Source organism: Platichthys flesus, chromosome 19 (genome assembly GCF_949316205.1).
Source record: "Platichthys flesus chromosome 19, fPlaFle2.1, whole genome shotgun sequence".
In the NCBI taxonomy this organism is placed as follows: Eukaryota; Metazoa; Chordata; class Actinopteri; order Pleuronectiformes; family Pleuronectidae; genus Platichthys; species Platichthys flesus.
Genome location: NC_084963.1, coordinates 7,214,876 through 7,237,268, shown reverse-complemented (window position 1 = coordinate 7,237,268; position 22,393 = coordinate 7,214,876). Strand labels below are relative to the sequence as shown.

At 42.1% G+C, this 22,393-nt stretch overlaps 1 protein-coding gene across 3 annotated transcripts in view; it reads right to left on the bottom strand.

Moving 5' to 3' along the window:
- The window catches only part of strbp (spermatid perinuclear RNA binding protein), a gene marked incomplete in the record, with an annotated part of 76,120 nt that overhangs the window by 32,293 nt on the left and 21,434 nt on the right, over positions 1-22,393 (bottom strand). For all 3 annotated transcript variants that reach the window (XM_062412837.1, XM_062412836.1, XM_062412838.1), the window contains 1 exon segment: positions 16,606-16,709.

Sequence of the window (22,393 nt, the reverse complement as noted above, 5' to 3'; positions counted from 1 at the left end):
GGTAATCATGGGCCTGGCAGCAAAACACTAATTAGATTAAAATGCTCGAACCTGATCTTCACTTTCAGTTATTTAAAATGTAAGATTTATTCAAAACAGATCAGATTCATTTATTAGATTTAACAAGAAATGTGAATAATACAGTGAATCAGGCTTCTTGTCTTCGGGCTACAATAGAAACAGCTTCCAAAATGTGTGTCAGAGCCTCATTACCTGGATTTTAGTCTGATCTGCAGAAACAATACAGATTCACAAAGCACAATCCATTTGAAAGTGAACTTTCTAATTTGTAATCTCTCTGCTGCTGCACTGGCAGTTCATTTATTTACACTGTGATAAATGATAAATAACAACGTCTACATCATGTGCTGAGTATCTCATCACCCTGAGACTGTGTGTGTCCAGGGTTCCAGTATCTGGATCCTGTCAGGAGACACAGACGATAAACACACATGGGATTGTCAGCCTCTTTTGCTGAAGGCCTGCAGGGGGATTAAATCGTGGCGGAGCTGCAGCCTCTCGTGGGGGCCTCGAAACAAGATAGAGAAAAATGCAGAGAATTGGAGATGGGTGTGAACACGAGCAGGCAGGACAAGGAGAGCGAGTAAAGTAGGTAAACAGCTAAACTGCTCGGAGAATGCAAAGCCTTGCGAGGGGACAGAGGGGAATGGGATAAACAGCAGCAGCAGCTATTGAGCTCGCCCCTCAGGCAAACAGACTCCACCTGAGGCCGCTCCTCATTTTCTCTCCAGTGTTTCGTTCCCGAAGTCGCCGGCCGCCGGCCACTGGCCTGCCCCGCTGACTATTACCTCCTCTACACACCTGGGAGCGACAGTGTCTGTGTCTCTTGCACTTGTCAGTGAGCTCACCGCCAACGGTCCTGACTGGAGGCTCTAACATGTACTGGCCACCTGGGATTGTGCGCACATGATTATAGTGCATGCTCACAAACACAGACGCCCCTGCCAAGAAGCAAAATAGCAACGTGCCAGCCCCCATTCGATTCTCATTACGAGAGCAGTACAATGATAAACAACACCCGCGATTCCCTCGCTTTGTTTCCCTCTCACGACACCTTACTTTTCATTTCTCTACAGATAAAATCAAGAGTGAGAAAATCATAAATACAGGGCACATTATGTATATTACCTTATTGTTGAGAACAGGAAAGTGTGGTGGAAGGTAAACCCACTCTCCTCTGGCCCCCACTGGGACTGCAGCCCACTATGGGCTCTGTATTTTCACATGCTTCATGCTCCTGTATCAAACCGTTCACTTATCCTCCTGTGGCTTCGTCTTCCTCTGGCCCACACTGACCAATTATTACAGTTCTCTCTGCTTCCACACCCTCCATCTCCTCCTGCTTCGCCTCCCACCGGTATCCAGTCGCCATTTTTTCTGCTACTCTCTTTTTCACACCATCCTGGTGGACCCTTATGCGATTGTGTGTTTTTCTCCAGAGAGGGAGAGGAGAGAGGAGGGAAAACTGGCTGAGGCCCTACCTCATTAACGCTTGTGGTGGCTGGACATGGACATTAGCATTTACGCGCACACACAAAGACACACAGACACACACACGCACACTACGATTGCCTCAGTTTGGTCCGAGAGTTATTGAATTTATTTTACTAAGTTTATGCATTAAGAAAAACTACCACACACAAACACACACACACACCTACACTTGCTATGTGTGTGCCACGTCTGTCTCCTTCCTGGTGATTACATCCTCTTTCCCTGCGGAGATGAAGGGGATAAGGAACGAGGGATGGAAAATGATGGAAAGATGAAGGAGTGATGGTAGCGCTGCAGAATCTGCTGAGGCTGCTGTTGAGCGGCAATTTACACCTTTCTCATCAGATAACCATCAAAGGAGATGAAGAGGGAACGTGAAGGGAGACAGAGAATTGACAACAACCAGGGAGAGCTAATTAGTGCTGCGGGAGATTGTTTTCACAATGCCTCTGATTTCCATCCTTAAATTGTAGTTGAGATTATCAGACTTCTGCTTCCTACAAATGTAACTTTATAGAAAATTTATCTACAGGCACTTTATAAGCTTGTGAATTATAAAACTCAAGAATTTATGAAATTCTGAATTCTGAATAACCTCCGTCAAAAAAGACTACAACCAACAAATACTTGGATCCCGTCCCTGGACAAAGCTTCCAGCCATAGTGTGAATAAAACATTATCTCAGAAGCAAAGTTTATATAAACTGGCTATAGAGCCCAAGTGAGGTCTTGAAATATATTTTTTTCATTTACCAGAAGCTTTGTCATTGATATCCTCTCTATAAACTAATAGATTAATCAGCTAATACTTCCAGCAATTGGGTTAAGGCTGGATTTTATGCCTGCACCTTTTTGAGTTTGTAGTTTTATGATGAGAAGTGGTGGGATCTCATGTCGTGTTACGAAGCGGTGCCAAGGGACCCGTCATGAGATAATGGATGTCATGTGCTTGCTGCTCCGTGTGTTAGTTCCAGCTCTCACCCCGCTGTCACATGTCTTCCTCCGCCATTCTCCCAACCAACAACCTTACAGACATCTCCGTGCACTCCAGTGAAGCAGACAATGAAGCGAATCAACAAAGACACAAGCAGGTAGAAATATGGGAGATATTTCTGGTCTGTGTTATTTTGGAAGTTATTTCTGAGCTCCAGTGTTGATGTTCCTCTATTCCTGGGTGAGGCATTTTTGGTCTCATGCATGCTTTCCTCACCAACACTATTTCAGACCCGTCGTATTTAAACATTCATTAAACACTTGAACGGCTGTTGGAGTGTGTGAGTAGCCTGTGTGTTATAATAGTGCGGATTTGCTTGTGGCATGCTCCTTGGTAACTTAATGTCTCTCATCAATTGCCTAGATTGTGGCTGCTCACCATGGTTCTAAATTGACCCACCACAGTTTCTTAATGACCCGAAAATCCCAAAATATTTTTACACTGATTTATTTGTGGTGACATGCGAAAATATCAGCACTGACTGCCACATTTAGGTTTTCTAGGTTTATGGTTTTTTATTTGATTCCTAAAGTTGAGCATCATCCTCTTACTGGCACAAGAGAAAACGTGCAGCCTCTCTTTCTCCATCATTCTCTCTCTCATATGTATTAGCCCCCCCCCATATCCCTTGGTCAGTTACAGAATGTAATTCTGTTGGAATCACTGTTTACTGAAGCCAGAATGTTTGCATCTGGGAAAACATCTGCATGAGTGTGTGCGTGGTAATGAATTTGACAAACAGACACACGCAGACACCAGCACTCACAAATAATGAAACTCTCAGGACCATGTGCTGCAATGATAAACAGAGTGGATGCAGAGTCACGCTCTCACAGACCTGCTCTCTAACCACCTCTGCTGAGAGGAATCCTCTTTTCCTGAATATGAGACAGCAGAGCGAAAAAAAGAACAGTGTGATCTTTGTTCTTCTTGGAATAACACAGATGAAAATGCTTGAAATTTGATGGATGAAGAAGATGTTGACGTCTGTGTATTTTTCTCTCCATGTCCCGGTTTCCCACATAAACTTCCTTGTTTGATATTCATGTCCCATTCTTCCTCCGACGTAACGACACCTCATTTCCTCTTCTGTCTCTTTGTATTTCTTTTCATCTTTGGCGCCGGGGAGAATAATGTTCCTGTGCTGGATGTTGGACGCAATAGACTCTTACATACTACACACAGCTGAGTGATATAGAAGCCTGAATAGTTTGAGGGTAGTCCTGGCTGGATTAAGCACATCACAAGAGTAAAGGTGTGACTAATCGGGAATACTTATAATCTTAAAACTTTGCTTCCACAGACTACCTGCCATGTGTAGGGTTTGTTGTATCCAACTTCATCAGGTTAAATGTCCAGTGTGTAAGATGCAGATATTGGCAGAAATTGAATATAAAATAATCCTAGTGATTTAAAAGAAGCAAAGACAGTAGCAGTAACCAGGGTGTGAAAGCAGCCTGAATACCAAGAGCTGGATTATTATGCTTCGTCCACCAAGAAGTCTAAAGTCAAGAAAAAAAGAGAGCCAAATAGGAAGAGACACTTCAGAGAGAACCATTGTAGTTAAACTGTCCCCCTTCAGGTATCAGACCCGGAGGCTGGACACTCTGACCCTCCTTTTCTTGTGCCTGTGTGGAGACCATTTATCAAGATGTGAAGGAAAGATACAGGGGTCGGTCAAACGGCAGGACTGTGGAGGCTGCAGTCATCATGCCCTGCAGACACACAGATATACCTGCTTGTTCACTCGTTAAATAGCGTCTTGTAGTTCGTAATTAAAAGAAGAAGAAAACCAGTAAAATGCTCTGAAGTTGAGCTCCCAAATAAATTGAACTGCAATGGTGAGATCACCACTTACAACCTGCTGCTGATGAGATTTGAACAACCTATCCTCAGGGGTTATGGAGCCACCCGCAAAAGCAATTAACAAGCAAAAACGATGCAAAGAAGATCTAGTGAGAGGCCACTTCAATAGAAATATGGGGGAAGATATGAGCTGTATTCCTGGAACGCATATCTCAAAAACCGCTAAAGGTGACCTCTGTTCTGTAGCAGCATCTGCTGGGTCCATGCTCACAACGAAGGCATGACATCTGACCCTATAGTTCAGGGTTCTCTGCAAACTAATTTGAGCTTATCCGGACTTTCAATGAACTGGTGAACAGCTCTTTGTGCAGCGGTTGTGGCACAGCTCCTGAATCCTGCAGCAGGTCTTACTGAAGGTCACAGTTTCAGCTTCAAACAGCGTTACCACGGCAAACAGGCACAACACTAGTATACTTACATTTTCATCTCCACAAATGCAACATGCACACAAAAGCTGCCATAAAACATTTAAGCGGATAACTCAAAGGTATCATACACTGATGCCACTGATATATCACTCGTCCTTTACCACACAGCCCATGGTAGAGATACGATCAGGAGGAAAATATCGTGCCGGAGATATTACCTGCATTATGTCTCATTAATGCAGGACTATGCAGCAGGCGAGACACATGCTGATCATTTGTTAGAACAAAGGACACCAGGGAAATGGTCAGCATGTGACACCATTACGGTGTCAGCATGACCGTAATGGTGCAGTCGTGTGTTGTCGTTCCTCATTTCCTTCTTCCTGGCCACATCTCTCAAGGTGGTTTATTTTATACAATGTAGAGAATGTAGAGAATGTAAGAAATTCATTAGAAGCTAGAAAAAGCTCATATCCCATTTCTCTTTCTCCAGTTACATTTTTCCTGGACATGTTTGTTTTTCCATTTTGTTTTCTCTTCCCGTTCCTCTACAGCAATACTAATATTGAGCACTTGGCAATGAGAGTGCTTAAAGAGTGTGACAACATTGCTGATGACCTCCTCCTCCGAGGTTATGTTTTCATTGCTGTCTGTCTGGTGGATTTTCTTGAAACTTGCTGGAAGGGTTGAGTGTGAGCCAAGGAAGAACCCAATATATTTTGGAGCAGATTCGATTTATCGGGCAGCTCCAGTAATTAGTTTTCACATTTTTCAACATTGCCTGAATTTTGTGAATTTCTCAGACATGTGTTGAGTGCTAATATCTGAGAAGCTGAAATCTGGGGCAAATCTAATTAATGATGCAAATACGCAATACGTGTATATGTTATCCATAGTGATAAAGTGTCCAATGAGCCTATGTGGAGATTGTGCACTCCTCTATTTGCAATCTGAAAGCACTGTGAGGAATTAACTCATTGATGCATTAGGTGTTCATTTAAAACTACAGCTTGTGATTCCAGCTCCAGTTGTTCTCTGCTGCTGGTTTTCATCCCAGGGAGTTTTACACCCGGGATTCAGGGGGAACGCAATTTAGACTCTAATAGAACAGGGAACAAAAACAGAATGAGAGAGCAACTTACCACTCTAATGAAATATATGTATTCTTTCCAAGCCACGTCACTTCCATTTAGTCACGTCCAAGAGTTGACTCCGTATCAGGCAGACTTGAAAATATATTCATTGAATGTAATGTATTAACCTCTCTGTTAGCTTGGGAGCTTATATCAGACATAGTTGTATATTCAATACATTTATCCTGTCATGGTTTGAGCAGTGGCAGCAGAGCGTTTTGAAACATTTATCCATGAGTGTGTGATTTAATTGATATTTTCAGCAACAGGGAGAAACTATTTTAACTTTGGCTCAACAGGAAAGTGATCTTTTGGACCCAACCATATATTCTGAGGAATGAATTAAAATATAGATGGAAGGATCTGGGTCGGTCATGGCCTTTCCTTGTGATGATTTTTCTCTGGCCTCCTCCCACAGTCCAGGTTAGGTTGATTGGAGACTCCAAATTGCCTGTATAGGTGTGGGTGGTTGTTTGCCACCATATGTCAGCCCTGTGATAGACTGGCGGCCTGTCCAGGGTGTAGCCCTCCACACGCCCAATGTCAGCTAAGATTGGCTCCAGCCGCCCCCCCATGACCCTGAGAGGAGAGGCGGTATAGATAATGGAGAAATGGATGGATGGACAGATCTGTTTCATGAATAAGTGAACACGTTTCTTCTCAACACACACACCGACTCCGCCAAACACACACGTACGAAAGCAATTACTTCTCCTTCTGACTCTCCCGCTGATTTCCCCCCTGATCTTAACTTGTGCACCTGGTCTGTTCCAATCTATCTTAGCTCTCTCAGCTCTCTTATGTTTTCCTGCTGTTATTAACTCCTTGCCCAGTCTCCAATTCTCAGTCTTGCTGGAATCACACTTTGTCTGTCGCCTTCAATTTTGTTTTCTCATCTTTATTGTGATTGTTTATTGGTTCTTTCGCCGATAGAAGTCCCTTAAGGATTTTATTTTATTTACAGATTCTTTTGAAAAAATCTACACGAATTAATACATAAAAATTTATACTAGCAAATTGCTATTTGCCATTTTCCTGTTCAAAACATAGCTCGGTGCTTGTTTTGTTAATCCTCTATCTATTGTGCTTCTGCTGTGATGAATGAAACACCACAGATCCACTTCTGTTACAATAACAAGGGTCTCCTAGCTACAGGGATCATATTTTCCATTCACTGCCGTGAAGGTGATGATGCTATTGTTTTCGAGGTGTATGAATGCATCCTTGATACTGTAATGTGTATAATTACCTCAGTTACAAAAAGTATAACATTACAACTGCCGCTTGTGAAGGATGAAGTTGATTCTGTGATAATTATAATTTAGATTCCTCTACTGCAGAGGCGAGGAAGATTTTACCTGTCAAGGACAATAACAATAATAAGAACATCCTTGAAAGGCCATGCTAAATTATAGATGGCTAGTAGGACTTCTCTTTGGTGAGATGTCTATTGTCAGATGGTAGTGATGATGCTAACGCTGAACATTCATACAACTATCTATTTCAAGTGCAGCTCATTCTTACATTGCACTCATGACATAAAATTCACCAGTTTTAACTGTAAAGGCTTAATAACCTTTAAGGATGTAGCAGCAACGTTTGACCTCATCACCATTACCTGAGTGCCATATAATCTGTTTTACAAAAGACTCATCATAAAGCCGTAGATCATTTTAATTTGCATGTTTCACTTTTCTTCATTCTGGACAGGGTATTTGAGCTTTTATCACCCTCGTGGCCAGAGTAATATTGACCAATGGAAATGATCACATCCCTCTCATACCAGCTAAAAAAAGACACTTCCTCTGCTCTCTTAGATTAGAAAATTAAACGGGCTTCCTTTTAGGGGTTCCTCCAATTAATTTGGGGAAAATAAAGATGATAAATTTCTCATTACAGATTGACTGTCGTCAGGAGGGATGTCGACATTGTGTTGCATTTCGGGTCACATGGTACTGCACAGATTTTACAGAATCTATCACAGAACTCTTTAATATGTTCTCATTTATTATTCGTATTTAGCCATTTCATCTTTTCAGTCTTTACAGGCATGTCATTTTTTTACATTTGCCTTTTTTTTTACATTTACATGTTGTGATAGCGTAATTGTATATTGTTGCAATACAGAAAACAAAGCCTTCTCCTACAAGAAGTGGGTCAGTCCACTACAACACAAAGTGACTGATGAACAGGACAAATGCAGGTCCCTAGGTAACAAAAATGAAGATTAATTATCATGCCTCCGGTTTACTGATTGAATTTGGCAACTCAATCTATATTAACAGCAGAACAAGTTTTGATCAGGTCTTACTGAACCAGGTCTTTGACGTGTATAACTGATGAGCTTCCTACAGCTACTATCCTCACTTTGGCCCCCTCTAATCTTTTGACAGGTTTAAAGGTTTTCCTTTCCCCCTATAATTAAATATAACCCTATTGTAGGCATTATCAGTGTGTATTCACTTAAACAGGCTTTGTTGCCCTGCGTATGTTTTAAGCTACTACGCTGTCCATCTGTCTTTACCGAGCCCAGGTGTAGCCAGAGGGAGGTCAGGGTAGAGAGTATTGATGAGATGGCGGAAAGCAGAGAAAATGCTGATGTTGTCTCTGGGAGGGAAATAGAGAACATTGAAATGGGAGCGTAACTCCCCCCGGTCGATTATTAAAATGGAGAAAGCTGTATGTGTGTGCATTTTCTGCTGACGGCGGGTCAGACTGGAGGGACGTGGGTCACAGGCTAACAAGGATAAATGCATGTGTTCATTGACTGAGTGTGCACATCTATCTATATATCTATCTATCTATCTAGCATTAGTCTTCTCAGGTACACCTGTCATCTCCACAGGTTACTTTATTTCAACTGAAAACTTGACTTCTGTACACACAGCTTGCACAAATGTTTTGCGTCACTATGCCAGCATGCTCTTACTGTGTGTGTGTGTGTGTGTGTGTGTGTGTGTGTGTGTGTGTGTGTGTGTTGCTAGCCTCCTGCTGTGCTGATTTCCACAGGAACAGATGGTCCTGCCCGGGCTCTGTCGAGGCTCCACAGTCTGCGGAGGACTTGTGAATGCGCATATAGTGTGTGCACATCCTGCTGGTTTCCTCTGCCTCTATATTACAAACTACTGCGCACGCACACACGAATGCTCAGCCCCCACTGACGTTGATTGTTGCAGTGTAACTGATATCCTTGTGGTCTTTGGCCTATTTGACGGTTCCATTGACACTTAGAGTCTTAATCCTGCTTAAAAAGGCTCTTCACTGCTAAGCTCAAGTTTGCAAACATACTCGGCTGTGACTGCCCCACCTCTTTTACGTGTGTGTGTGTGGGTGTGTGTGTATGAGAGTGTGTGTGTGTGTGTCTGAGCAGGTTCTTCTATCTGTAATGTTACTAGTAAATAGTATATATATATATATATATATATTCACAAAAATACCACCACACAGCATGCATGGTCACATTCTATGAGTATGAAATTCAGTTATTGTGCTTCTTAAACCACTAACTATATTAAAGGTTAAATATCTATATGGTCCAATATATCAGTAGTTTTCAATGTGGGGTAAATGACTGGATCTGATAGGTAAGTAAACACAGAGATGAAAGAAGAGACGAGACCTGTGTCCCAATTCAGGAGCCGCCTCTATCAGAGAGCCAGCACTTTGGGACCGACTAGGCTGTCCCATTTCGAAGACTCCTCCAAATGCAACAGACAAATGCGTTCTTTCACCACCAAGCAACAAAGGCTCCAACGGGAGACGGCAATTGACAAGATATCCGATAATAACTTTTAAATATAAGTATTGTGGTTCAAATCAACTGAACAGCTGACAGTACTCTGCTGGGCACAGAAAAAAAAAACAATGGGCAATAAAACTCTCTCATAATGTCCAACTGCAGCTCCTTTGCAGGACAACAGCAGGAATAGAAGGAAATCCTCCGTAGACTAAACCGTTTAAATTCCCTTTCAGCCTTTGTGGTCGACCTTCATGGGCCGATTGATAAATCATACAGCAACCTGTTATTGGGCAGTGATATCTGCTTGGTCAGTTATTTGAAAGGTGCTTTCAGGTCTCTCAGAATCGAGGCCACGGTTTGTTGTCATTAGAATTACATTGAAACCTTTCCAAATTATGAAGCATGTTGCGAGTTGTGAGGTCATGAGGACAGCCAGGCTAGTCCAGATGTGCACTAATTCCCTAATGCTCTTCTACTCTACCACACACCAAAAGGCACACAGGCATAGTACGACTTGGTATTCCAGCGATGTGTCCCTCTTTGTCAATTTTCATTAATAAGACCAGCAGTACAGTGGGTGGTTCCAGATTAGCAGATTACTGAATACATTACAAAACCCAAATTACACCGTAGGATCAAGTGTTTTTAAGAAATGGGTTTCGCAGAATGTTATATAATCTTTCGTTAGGAGCTTCAGTAACCAGAAAAAAAAAGTCAGCGACATGGGAGAGTGTGTCCTGTCATTCTGCCTCTTCCCGTTTTTCTAGTTTTCACTCTCTCTAGCTGTTGCCTTGCCTCGCTGCTTCCTGGTTCTCTATTCAGACAGCAGAGGAAAATCTCCAGAATAAAGATTACGTTCACCTCTTCATCTTAAAAGACTGAATTCATGGCAAGAAAGGAAATTTTTCCATCCTCAACTTTTGTTTGTAATAGCTCACAGATAACCGTTCCAGATGCATTCCTAAGTTATCGCAAACAGAGATGTCTGTGATTCACTTTGATGAACAGATAGATGTAAACCTGTCTGTGGTATTCACAAACTGTAAACCTGCCTTTTCTCCCCCACCCCCCTACACGCCCCCATCGACACTGCTTCAGCAGGAGCCGATCAGTGACTCCATTCATTCCCGGTCAATTTGGGCAGAGTGCTCGACGTGGCCGTTTCATTGCGCACTTCCTCTCCCGCCTGTCTCTGTGACTCAGGGGAGATGACAGATTGGGCAGAGAGGGAGAAAGGAAGGAACAGGAGGAGAGAGAGGAGAGGAAAGGCGGGGCCGACGGTCGTGTATTGGAGGAGAGAGAAGGAGGAAAAACATTTGGCAGGTTTGAAGTGTATAAGAAAGAGAACAAGTAGAAATGAGCACAAAGAGGAAGACAGGAAAGGTTTACAGTTAGTGCTGCACGGTACATTCACACTAAAAGACTATTCCATTATCCTGTTGTGAAAAATGCTACGACACTCCATTTCACCAGTATCTGTACAGTGTTTTAATGAGAGCCATAATTCCTATGAGTGTGTGTGCGTGTGTGTGTGTGTGCAGCTCTCTGCCTCAACCTCCACTTCCTGCAGGCATAATGGGTGTGCCATTTGCTTTAATGGTGACAACCAGTTGAGGTGTATGGATGCTAATAAAAGTGCTCTTGTCGACTGTCCGTTGCTTGTCGACAAGAGCAGAGCACGACATTATTTCTCTTACAAAGCTGAGAGCCTAGTGCACTAAAGTAGACCGACCGCTAATGATTCAATAGCCCTCCATTGCAGAGGTGTGCACATCTTCTAGTTTTGTAAAAATTATATTTCATCAAGGCAAATAATTGTCGTTGTCGTTGTTTTAGGTTTTACCGTGGTGTCGTTTCATTTTCAGTTTCTAAATATTTATGCAGGTATTGTATATAAAGCGTGAGATGATTTACAGTATTTGGGTAAGAGGAAGACACAAGTGCATATTATATGTTTTTGTGGGGGTGGAGTATGAAATAGATTAGAAGAACAATGGAGTCTCAATGTAAGATATGCACGGTCAGTAAGAGAGAGAGAGAGGATGGTTAAACAATGAGGAATATAAACCAGTGGACGAAAAAGCTAAAGACAATGGGGAAGAGTTAGAAACCAAATAGGATGAAGGGGGAAAGGGAGGAAAGGGAAATGGAGGAAGGAAGGAAGGAGAGGCACAGGGATGAAAGAAGAAGGGTGTTAGGGGGATAAAGGAGGAAGAATGAAGGGATGAAGAGATGTAGTGAAGGAAGACAAGAAGAGCCTGAGAGACTTAGGTCTTTCATTACAGTTGTCCTTTTCACACTTCACACATTAATAATTAACAATTAAATTATTATGAGTTCACAAAATTGAATTCCCCATTTCCAGTTTGTCTTCCAGACTGTGTCTCCCCCCCGGCTGCCTCCATTAAAAACACAGATTAAGCTAAAAAGGAAAAGTCCCTCTTAGTTTATACCTGAGCTTTGCTTTACTGAACGTTTTTCTTTTCAGATAGGAGGCTGGAGTTATGAGAGAAATGCAAAGAAACTGATCAAAAGGAACATGGTCATTTATTCAGTATCGACCAGGATGGAAAATGCATTGCTTATCAGAGGAAGCATACCTGCCCAGAAACAAATTAAGTAACGATTATGTTAGTCCATGTCCTCAGGAACGACAAAAGTATTGGTTAGGTTCAGACAAAGGTTTTGGTTCGGGTTAAAATATGGATTTTGATGAATTTAGGATGATTAGGGAGAAAATTACCACTTTATTACAGGTGTGATTTACAGGATTTATCTGTGAGCAGAAAATCGATATTCATAATTATGGTTTTATCGATGTATAATCACATGAAAATAAGAATAACTGTATTTGTGTTATCTTATCATTCAGCCCTTCATATCTGTATTAGCAGCAGATTCTCTTCCTCAGGGGACCACTATGTTGCACCGCCATGTTTCAGTGGTCCCCCAGAATGAACTAAACACACCGGCACTAGAGAGGGGCTTTCACGTTTTATGTTACCTGAGGGCCACTGTGGGTTTTCCTACCCGCTTGGAAGGGGAGGGTAAGTCTGGGTTACTCAGCTGGTTGCAATATGAAACCTCAAACTACACCGTGGAGAGTCGATGGTAGAAAAATAAACCTTTAGTTAAGGGTATGAACAATCACGGTCATGCTTTAGCAGAAAATCCATCTCTTCCCCATGTGGAGTTTGTTGCTCTGTGACAACATCACCTGTCTTCCTCCTTAGTGCAGACGTATTTACAGTTTTTTCTCAAACATATGTTGTTGTGTGCTATTGAAGCCCCTCTCTAGGCTGAGGTCTGACTTCTGTATTCCGTGTCCTCTCATCATCCTCTTTTATTCTCTCCCCGTCACCATCAGCCTTTTTGGAGAAAGTGTTTACTTCAATGGCCAAAGTTTCCACTGTCGCAGTGTTAGTCACTAACAAGCAGGAAGACGAGGAAAAAGCAAAACGGTAGAAAACAGGAAAGAGAGAGAGAGAGAGAGAGAGAATCTCTTCCTCCGCTGTGTCCCAAGTGTTTCTCTGTAATTAGGTCACTTCTTTTAATCAGTACTGGAAAACAAAGGAACGAAAACGGCATCATCTCAACCTCCCGGCCTCATTTTTGATGTGTTTGTGTTTGCACGTGAGCAAAGCACGAGACTGAAACCAGGCAGGAGACAATGGAGGGAAAAGAAAGCGAAAACAGAGATAAAAGGGATTCAGCCTCAACTTTTCCCCTTGGGATCGGTCGCCATGGCTACGGAAGCATTCTCAGCCGAACGAGGGACAAACACGAGGACGAGTGAGAGAGACTGACACATAGTGAGAGAGACACACACATAGTGAGAGAGACACACACATAGAGAGAGAGACACACACACATAGAAAGAGGGAAAGATGGCGGCGTTGAGATACTGTTATGAAGTATGTTAATTTAGATATATGGATTTTGATGTTCGAAAATTAAACAGCACTTCAGGAATTTAAATTATGCAGATTACAAAATAATAGCATAAAAATGCATGGTATAATTTCAATCTGTCGTATAAAATGTTTATTTAAGATGCAAGTACACAAACACGGCTGCGGGACACAAACACATTTAACTCGCTAACCGCAGGACACTTGATCTCCAACAGAAAAGGTAAGGTGACATCAGGTGGCAGGAAAAAAACAAGTGACCCAATACGCACTCCATGAACTCTGATGGGAAACAGAAACCAGCGAGAACAAACAGCAATCGAGAGACTACAACATCTCCTCTTACAAGCAGACAATCAGACGCCATCTATATTTCAAAAGCTACGGAAAACTGCGACAATGGGCTGTCATGATCCAAGATTAGTTGAGGGCACCGTTAATGAGGAGGAGGGCACAGGGCGATCATGTTTCCATGCTGGCAGCTTGAGGACAGTATCACCTGAAGGCAATTTGTCCAAACTTGGTAACAAGCCCAGAGTAAGAGTAACTGTATTAAAATCATGTTTCATCAAACACACCATCAAATCCTCTTATGAAACCAAATTTAAACCACATTTATATTTGGATCTGCAGCAAATTGCACAAACTCATAAATATCAGTTCCCTAAACTTTCCTCTTTTTTTTTTTGTATTAAGATCCATGAACTATGGCCTGGTAAATGTAAAAAACACATCTTTTCTCAAAATTTAATACACATAACCTCCTTGGTGGAGGTATAATATATCCTATAAAACATCTGATTGTCTCTATACTGTGCCCTTGCTTAAATATAATTTACCTGTATCAGCACTTTGTTGATGATTTATTATATATTTCTGAAAACAGCAAGTGGGCAAAAGTTGTGCTCAACACAGGAAACGACTGTTTCAATTTTTCTCTGCAATAGATTTGTCAATATTTGCATAATGCACAGCCAATGTTACTGCCAATGAATTATTTATGGGGACTAAAGGAACAGTCTTGTTAGCCATGGACGTACTGTGTGTGTGTGTGTGTGTGTGTGTGTGTGTGTGTGTGTGTGTGTGTGTGTGTGTGTGTGTGTGTGTGTGTGTGTATTTGGGGAGGGTTGAGTGAGTGTCAGGGAGACAGTGTGTGAGCGACGGAGACAGAGAGTGATGCGCTCGGCTGCGCTCACCGACAAAGTCACTGCCTTCTCAAGGACACTGCGGCTACGGGGCAGGAGAGAGAGAAGGTATGACACATGGGAAGGAAACACAAACGCGAGACCCAACAAAATAAATACGTTTAGAGCGAGCAGAGGCCGAGTGAGATGAAGATATGAGCAGAGAAAACTGTGGAGAAGGCAGCGGATGAAGTAGGAAGGCCCCCGGGGATAGGATGGACATGGATCATCTTCACTGTGTGTGTGTGTGTGTGTGTGTGTGTGTGTGTGTGTGTGTGTGTGTGTGTGTGTGTGTGTGTGTGTGTGTGTGTGTGTGTGTGCACTAGTCAGTATATTACATTTACACAATATGAAAAACTGGAGTGCAGCAAATCTGTACACTTTATAGGTTGGAACCAGCTTATGTGGGGTTAATTATTTTGTAAATGATTTCAATGATCTATATACGAGATTGAAACTATGTATTATTGCTGGCATGGATTTCCTGTGGTTAATCTACTAATCCTTTCAGCAGCACTAATTCAAACTAAACGGTCTTAACACCAGCAAACCGACCACCACAGCCACAGCAGCTTTTCTGCCCGGTTCAGTCTCATTCAGTCAAACCTCTGCAGCAATCAATTTTCTACACATAAACACACACACAAACACACATAAACACACACACACAAACACACACACACACTCACTCAGACCCCAAAATGCTCACACTGAGATGATAGTGGGGAAGGCCACTGGGTGAATTGCATAAAAGCTACTTTACATACATAAGTAGGCAGCTTATCATCACAGTGAGAGAACTGCTACCACCAGGACCACAGGCCCTAACCAACTGTGAACCGAAGATGTGTTTAACCTGAAAGCATCCTCATGGGGAGCGGTAATACTCGAGGAGAGCGCACAAGATGAACGTGGGGCTTGTGTTTATTCAGATACTTAGAGAAGAGGTGAGCAGATGTAACAGGCTGTAAGAGTTGGAGTAGTAGCATGAGCTGTGCAAACAGAGAGAGATAGAAGTTTCAAATTTGCACAAACATGTGAGCGAGGGCCATCTTTTATTACCTCTGCCCCAGCCTGTTGATTTTTCTCTCGATTTCTGTTTGTTTGTTGATTTTTCCGCAGGATTACACAAAAACTACTGAATGAATTTCCAACATGGGACGGGGCATGGCCCAAGAAAGAACCCATTAACATTTGGTGCACATCCATTGTGAGATTGTTTTGTTTTTTTGTGACATTTTGGCCATTTTCCCAGAGTGAGTTGTGTCGGGCAGATTACCATCGGCAAAGACAACATCTCCCATGATCCCACGCTGTTTCAAGACGTCATCAAACTAGATCTGTTGTTTTTGTTTTGATTGAGATATCCTTAGCGGTGGAAGAAACATAATGTACGATTAATTGTATTCAAGGTGACTCTTGTGCCTTGGCGGAGGAAATCTACTGAATACTATTCTAGTTTTACATGTGGCACCACAGACAGGCTTTCCACTTTTGGTCCCTATGTCAGGCTTGTGCCAACATGTGGAATTTGCAGGTATGTTTTTTCCATTTGGGAAAAAACGGCAAATCTGTGATGGCAATCTTACTGCTCAGTAAGTAGATACTGCTCTCAACAATGTCCTCCTCTCCCATCCTTCACTCTCAAAGAGGGCATACACACGAGCCTGCACACACAAACTCTCAGTATCGAGCTCAGCAGGGGTGAGTGTGCACCAACCTTCCCCAATACAGCGCTGCTCTTGTTTTCTGGCTGACCGGGCAGCACTGTAAACAATGAGCCAGCAAGCCCGGCAGCAACTCGCCACAGACAGAGCGAGACCCAGCACCAGATATAGTGTACAAAGATATATAGATGGAGAGATAAGAATGGAATCTGTTATTCATTTCACTCACCTCCCTCTGTCCTCCTATCTCTTTATCGGCCCACTTCTTTTTTTCAGCGTCTCTCAGCCAGTCTGTCTGGAGTCACTGTGTCAGAGCGGGACAAGCCTCAGTACCTGAGAACACACAGGGTCAAAGGTCAGGCGAACATCAGAGTGACGGCACTTCAGGATCATGTTCAGGGTGACCTAAGTCAAGACAGACTGCAATTAAAGATATGTGTGTTTACTTAAATAGTAATGTAACCATCATGCAGCCACACTCAATCATTCAAGGACGTGCAAGCACACAATCCACTGCTGTCTGTAAGAAAACAGGCGCTGCAGGAAAAAAAAAGGCGCTGCAGAAAAAAAAACTCCATTACGCACCCTGGTGAGTGCATCTTTAATCTCCGTGTGATAACAGTAATCATTTCTCAATAAAGAATGACTTATTCACTTCCGCACTGGGAAAGAAACGGAAATAACCTGAAGACAACCACTGTGGCTCAGTCCCTGCACATCCACATTCACCTTACATAGAGAAAATACAAAATCATTATGTTGTTTTTTATGCCTTGTGTGCTGATATTTCCCGATCATAGCCCATATTTCTAAAGCTTTTATAACACAGTGCTGACCCGAGAACAAAACACTGATCAATTATTGAGACCTCAACAACTTCTGATCTCAGATAAAACCTCCTTCACTCTCATGCTCATTAGACTGCTGCTATTTCACAACAGAACTCATGCCCATACCCTTTGCCTTCGCAAGGTTTTAGCTGGATTAAGTGAGTTTAACATGTTTGCTCTGGTTCGTTCTCCGTGTTGTTCTTGCACTCAGACTTTGAGTTGGTGGAGAAAACACAGATTTTTGTGCAGTAGCAGCGGTTTTCACCTAGTTTCCATCCCCTGATTTCAAGTCAATCAATTTCCAGATTGCGATATTACATCATGTGAAAAACCAACTATTGAGCTGGGGGCACAGTTGGGGGGCAAATTGAAACTAAAGAGTTTTTGTCTGGCTGCTTTGAAACCCACTGTTTTGCATATTTAGCACTGGATTGGGATTTTTAGTTCTAGGCCACTGTGACCTCTTCTTTCTATTCACTACAATACCTTGAGGCACCGTTAACTGAACAACCAGCTACGATCATTAAATAATTAAGCAAATTAGTATTATTGTTATTCAATAAAAACAATAGTGTTAGCAGGGCCACTCTGAGATATGAATGTATCTGCTCAGCTCAGTGCTTATGAGGTAAACGATGGCAGAAAAACAGAGTGAAGCTGCAGAAAAACATGACAAGTGCATAAAGTACAGCTCTCTGAGATATATGTTATTACCTCCCTCATTGTGTGGAGAAGTGTGACAGTAGTTAACCTGACAAACCAGATATGACAATCTGACGGCGGTGCTTCCTCCCACAAACAGTCACACAGCCAAGTAAATCAAAACAGAACAAATGTGCCATGTTTGCTGTGTTTTGTTTGGAGAGGAGGCCGCACCTTAGATAATTGTGCATAACTTAGTAGGGTGGTGGTTGGTGTAACAGACGTAATGTAATGGTCCTTCAAGACAAACTGGTTCCTAGTTACGCTTTAACACACACACCACAGTGCAGTACATGTTATAAAAAGCCATTAAGTTAATATTACTCAAGATTTTCTCTTTATCAAATCATTTCTCACAGGTTTTGACAGGCCGAAGTAAGGTGTGTCAGGTAGATTTGACTTGTAAATCATACTTCACACCTCCAACAAGTTTAAATCAGAATAAAGATGGAGAAAACAGTCACTCATTTTTTATTTCTTCTCTGCATCAAACCATGACTTTTGGTGACATAACAATGGTCTCCAGTGACGGGCACACGTCTGCTCAGTGCTCATGAGAAACAGACAAATAAACCCGACAGCATTATTATTTTGTTTGCTAATCCTTCACATCTCATTTGTAAACCGCTACCGATGGTGAGGGATAAGAAGCAAACTGTCAAACAGAGGAGCAGCGGTGCAACGGAGCGAGAACACAGACTGAGAGCGACCTGGAGGAAACTGAGCTTCTTAGAGGCAGATTGACAGCAGCAAAGAGAGTTCTTCTTCAATTAGAGAAGATGATGTGAACATATGAACAACATGGAAATCTGCACAGACACACCCCAATGGCCACACACGAGTTTAAAACACATCAGCTGCTCTGTCCGGTCGCTCTCCCTTTGCTTCATCGTGAAAACAGAGCGGAACTCTCTCCGTCTCCTTGAATAAAGCCAAGCACTCTGCAGCTCTGTGAGTCAGCCCACCATTAAGCTGTTCATTTCCTAACTCATTAATAGGAACATTCCCTCCCGGTGCCATTCACGACAGCGGAGCCCTTTCGAATTCATGGGATGTATTTTACTACCTCCCAGTTTCTGAGTTTTTATGTTCCTGTGAGTGCAGGTGCTTTTGTCTGCAGTGAAGGAGGCCGCCAGGCTGAGCCCTCACAGAGTGATCTGTGGGGATGTTCACATAAACCAGACAATGATAACTCAGTGGTTGAAGTGTGATCATATTATACATATATTTGCTTTAAACAGGAACAATACTTTACTACAACATCCCAGTGCTGCAACATCACTGTGTGCATGAGCTAGTTACACCATATGAAACACATTTAAGTAAAATATAGCAAAAAAAGTTAGAACGTTCGGACCAATCAAGATGAGAAAGTGTGCTACATGGTGATCTGTTGTTGTTTAACAGGAAAATAAGTTGAAACTAAAGTGCGCTCATTGTCTCTAACGAAGAGAGACTGACATGTCATTGGAAACACATTAGTTGATTCCACTGTGAAACACCAGCGTGCTCCTCGGTTCCATTTGTGAAATAAAATAAAAATGACAATCTCTTTTCAATAATCATAAACTCTCATAGTAATTACTACGTGATCCCTAGCCTCATTCTCAATTTTAAAATAATTACACGCAGTCTTAATCTAGATAATGTCCGTTATGATTCTTTTTCATTCAAGTGATGCTCTAGCATACATGCATATACGCGTTTAGAATTATGTAAAGCACAATTTGTGTGTGGGTGTGTGTGTGTGCATGCATTTTCTGGCCACTGTGACTCTTAAAGTCTCTGATATTGTGGAACCATAAATGCTCGGCAGAACGATTGCAGTACATAGAAAACCACTTGGCTCGGAGGAGAAAGGCCCTCTCTTAACCTAAAAATACAGACTTTTTTACACTAGCACACACATACACACACACACAGTGGGGGAAGCCCTGAAATTGCTTTTCTGCTTCTATATTTCCACCTTTATACGAGACAGGCTGGCTGACATGGCTCCACTTAGCCTTGGCTTTGGAATTCCAATCAGGAAACAACTAGAGGGTGGACAAGAAAACAAGGGCTGCAGCTGGATGGAGTGTGTGTGGGTGGGTCGTGGTGGTGGTGGTGGTGGTGGCTGCTAGTTGAGGTGACATGAGTGTGTGAATGAAAGAGAGACGGAAGGATAAAGGGAAGGTATGAATGCAAAGAGCTCTGGTTTGTTTATTTCAATCCATGTTTGCATTCCTTCTCGAGTCACCACAGGGTACAGGGTGCAGCAGTGAAGTGCTGGTGCAAGTCTAATGTGGAGTAAAGAAGAGAAAGAGCTTGTGTTTGCAAGAAGGAACATGGGAAGGAAGTGAGACAGGAAAGGACGTGGTGGCAGAGTAAAGCTGAGCTCAGACTACAGGAGCTTGTGCCGATGCATAGGATTTGAAATTGGTATGAAACAATCTGTAAACAATGAGAGAGACAAGATGACCTTTTGAAATGGCAACCACAAAACAATCTACTGTGAGTGCAGAGCATTACAAACTAGCATTTTGACTGCATCTCCACCTCTCGTTTTCTCATCCAGACTTTCTTTTGCTTTTGTTACATATCACAGCAAGTTGTCACACTAGTCTCCATCTTGTTTCTTTTGTTTGCACCCTCTTCCTCATAAGATCAACTCAGAGAGGTGACATGAGCAGGTGCATGTTTGAAATCAGGGAGGAGAATATTTGCAAATATTCTCCTCTGGTGCGTGATGCAGCCCGACTGAGCCCAGCTTTAAAAGGTGCCAGAGAGTTTCCAGGTTCAGCCCGTTGTTCCTCATTCCTCTGGGTCCTGCACTCTCCCTCCTTCCACTCAACTAGAAAAGCAATTTAAGCTTATAAAGATGCAGCCATTGCAAAGTAATTTACTGCTCATAGCATCTCTTTATTCCCAGAAGCAAGTGTTCAGAGAAATAAAATAGCCTTTCCTTGTAAAATAAATTATAGAGTGACAAGTTCAATTGAATCATACATTTTGAGTTGGTGTATAAATCACTTATCTTTTCTACTAGAAAAACTGAGTATAGGCTTAAGGTGATCAGGGTTTGACGCAAGGAATATTACAGAGGATTTCTGATAAAGACACACGCACACACAGGGACACACTAACCTTTAATGCTGGGTTTGAAGTAAAATCCCCAACTTCTCTTGAAGCCACAAGTCCAATTAAAGATTAATAGATTCCTATGGCGGAGGAAGACAGTATAATGCTTTTTCAGCATCGTGTCTTTCCACTATCGATCAAAGTGCTACTCTCCCCTTTGTTCAGCAAAAAAACTAAAGTAAAAACAATGGCGTCTCTACTAAGCACTTTATTGTGGTGCAGTAACCTTTTGTTTTTTTTATATAATTTCCATTACGGCACAAGGACAGACAAGACTTCCTAATTCTATTACACTTTATTAAAGCCAAGCGTTTGGGTGGAGCGCTGAGCTGGTGCTCTAATAGCCGGTGATCGCAAAACACGTACACACTGTTCTGTTCTACCAAATCTCTTGTGGATTCATGCACAAAGTATGACACACACACACACACACACACACACACAAGCAAGACCCAGTGGTTGGCTGTGCACTGGTATCTACAAAGACAGCTCTGTTTCAAACACCACTAAAGACCCAGTCTATGTTATCCATACAGCTCCATCAGCTGCTGCTGGTTTGTGGGCACACATGTAGGATTAGGCGTTGGTCCCTTGCACTTACAAATGAGCCAGTTTCAACACTAACCCTTTCTGCAGCAGAACACGCAAACACACATGTATACATAGGACCCTGTGGATGGTGCAGTGCCTTTGACACTAGTGTGTGAGCGTAGGAGGTAAAACTCGGATAAACACCTTTCAAACATAAAATAAAAACCTTTCAAAGATATTTAAAAGTATCCTCCTATTTTGGTGCATTTCACGATATATGATATTAAAGGAATAACTTGTTTCTGGCTGACAGCAGACTGAAGCAGGGCTGCACTATTCCTATTGATCACATTTTAACGACAATTGACGGGTCACATTGCATTCACTCTAAGGAAAAGGCTTGAATGTGGTAAAATTGTAGGGGTTCTCCATTCAAGTTTACACTGTAAAATCCAATTAGTTATCATTACTTTAAAAAAGCATGCAAACCGGTTGCACTTAAAAAAACATGTAAAGAGAACTAGGTATTTTAAGTTGTTCTAACTAGTGCTTCCTTATTAGAGTACACTTATACATGAGTTTAAGCAACTAAAACAATCAAGTAGAGTGTGCTTGATAACTTACTTTAGATGTACTCTCGACTTAGTAAAGACTACTCAGAATTCCTATTTTAATCTACTAAGTCATTGCATGTGAAATTTACTCTGTGTTTAGTCCATATAACACAATTATCTAAGTTAGACTAACTTAGCATTTCTAAGTTATATTTACTTGAACAGCAATCTGACTTACTTGCTAAAACCATGCAAACCGATTGCACTTAAAAAAACATGT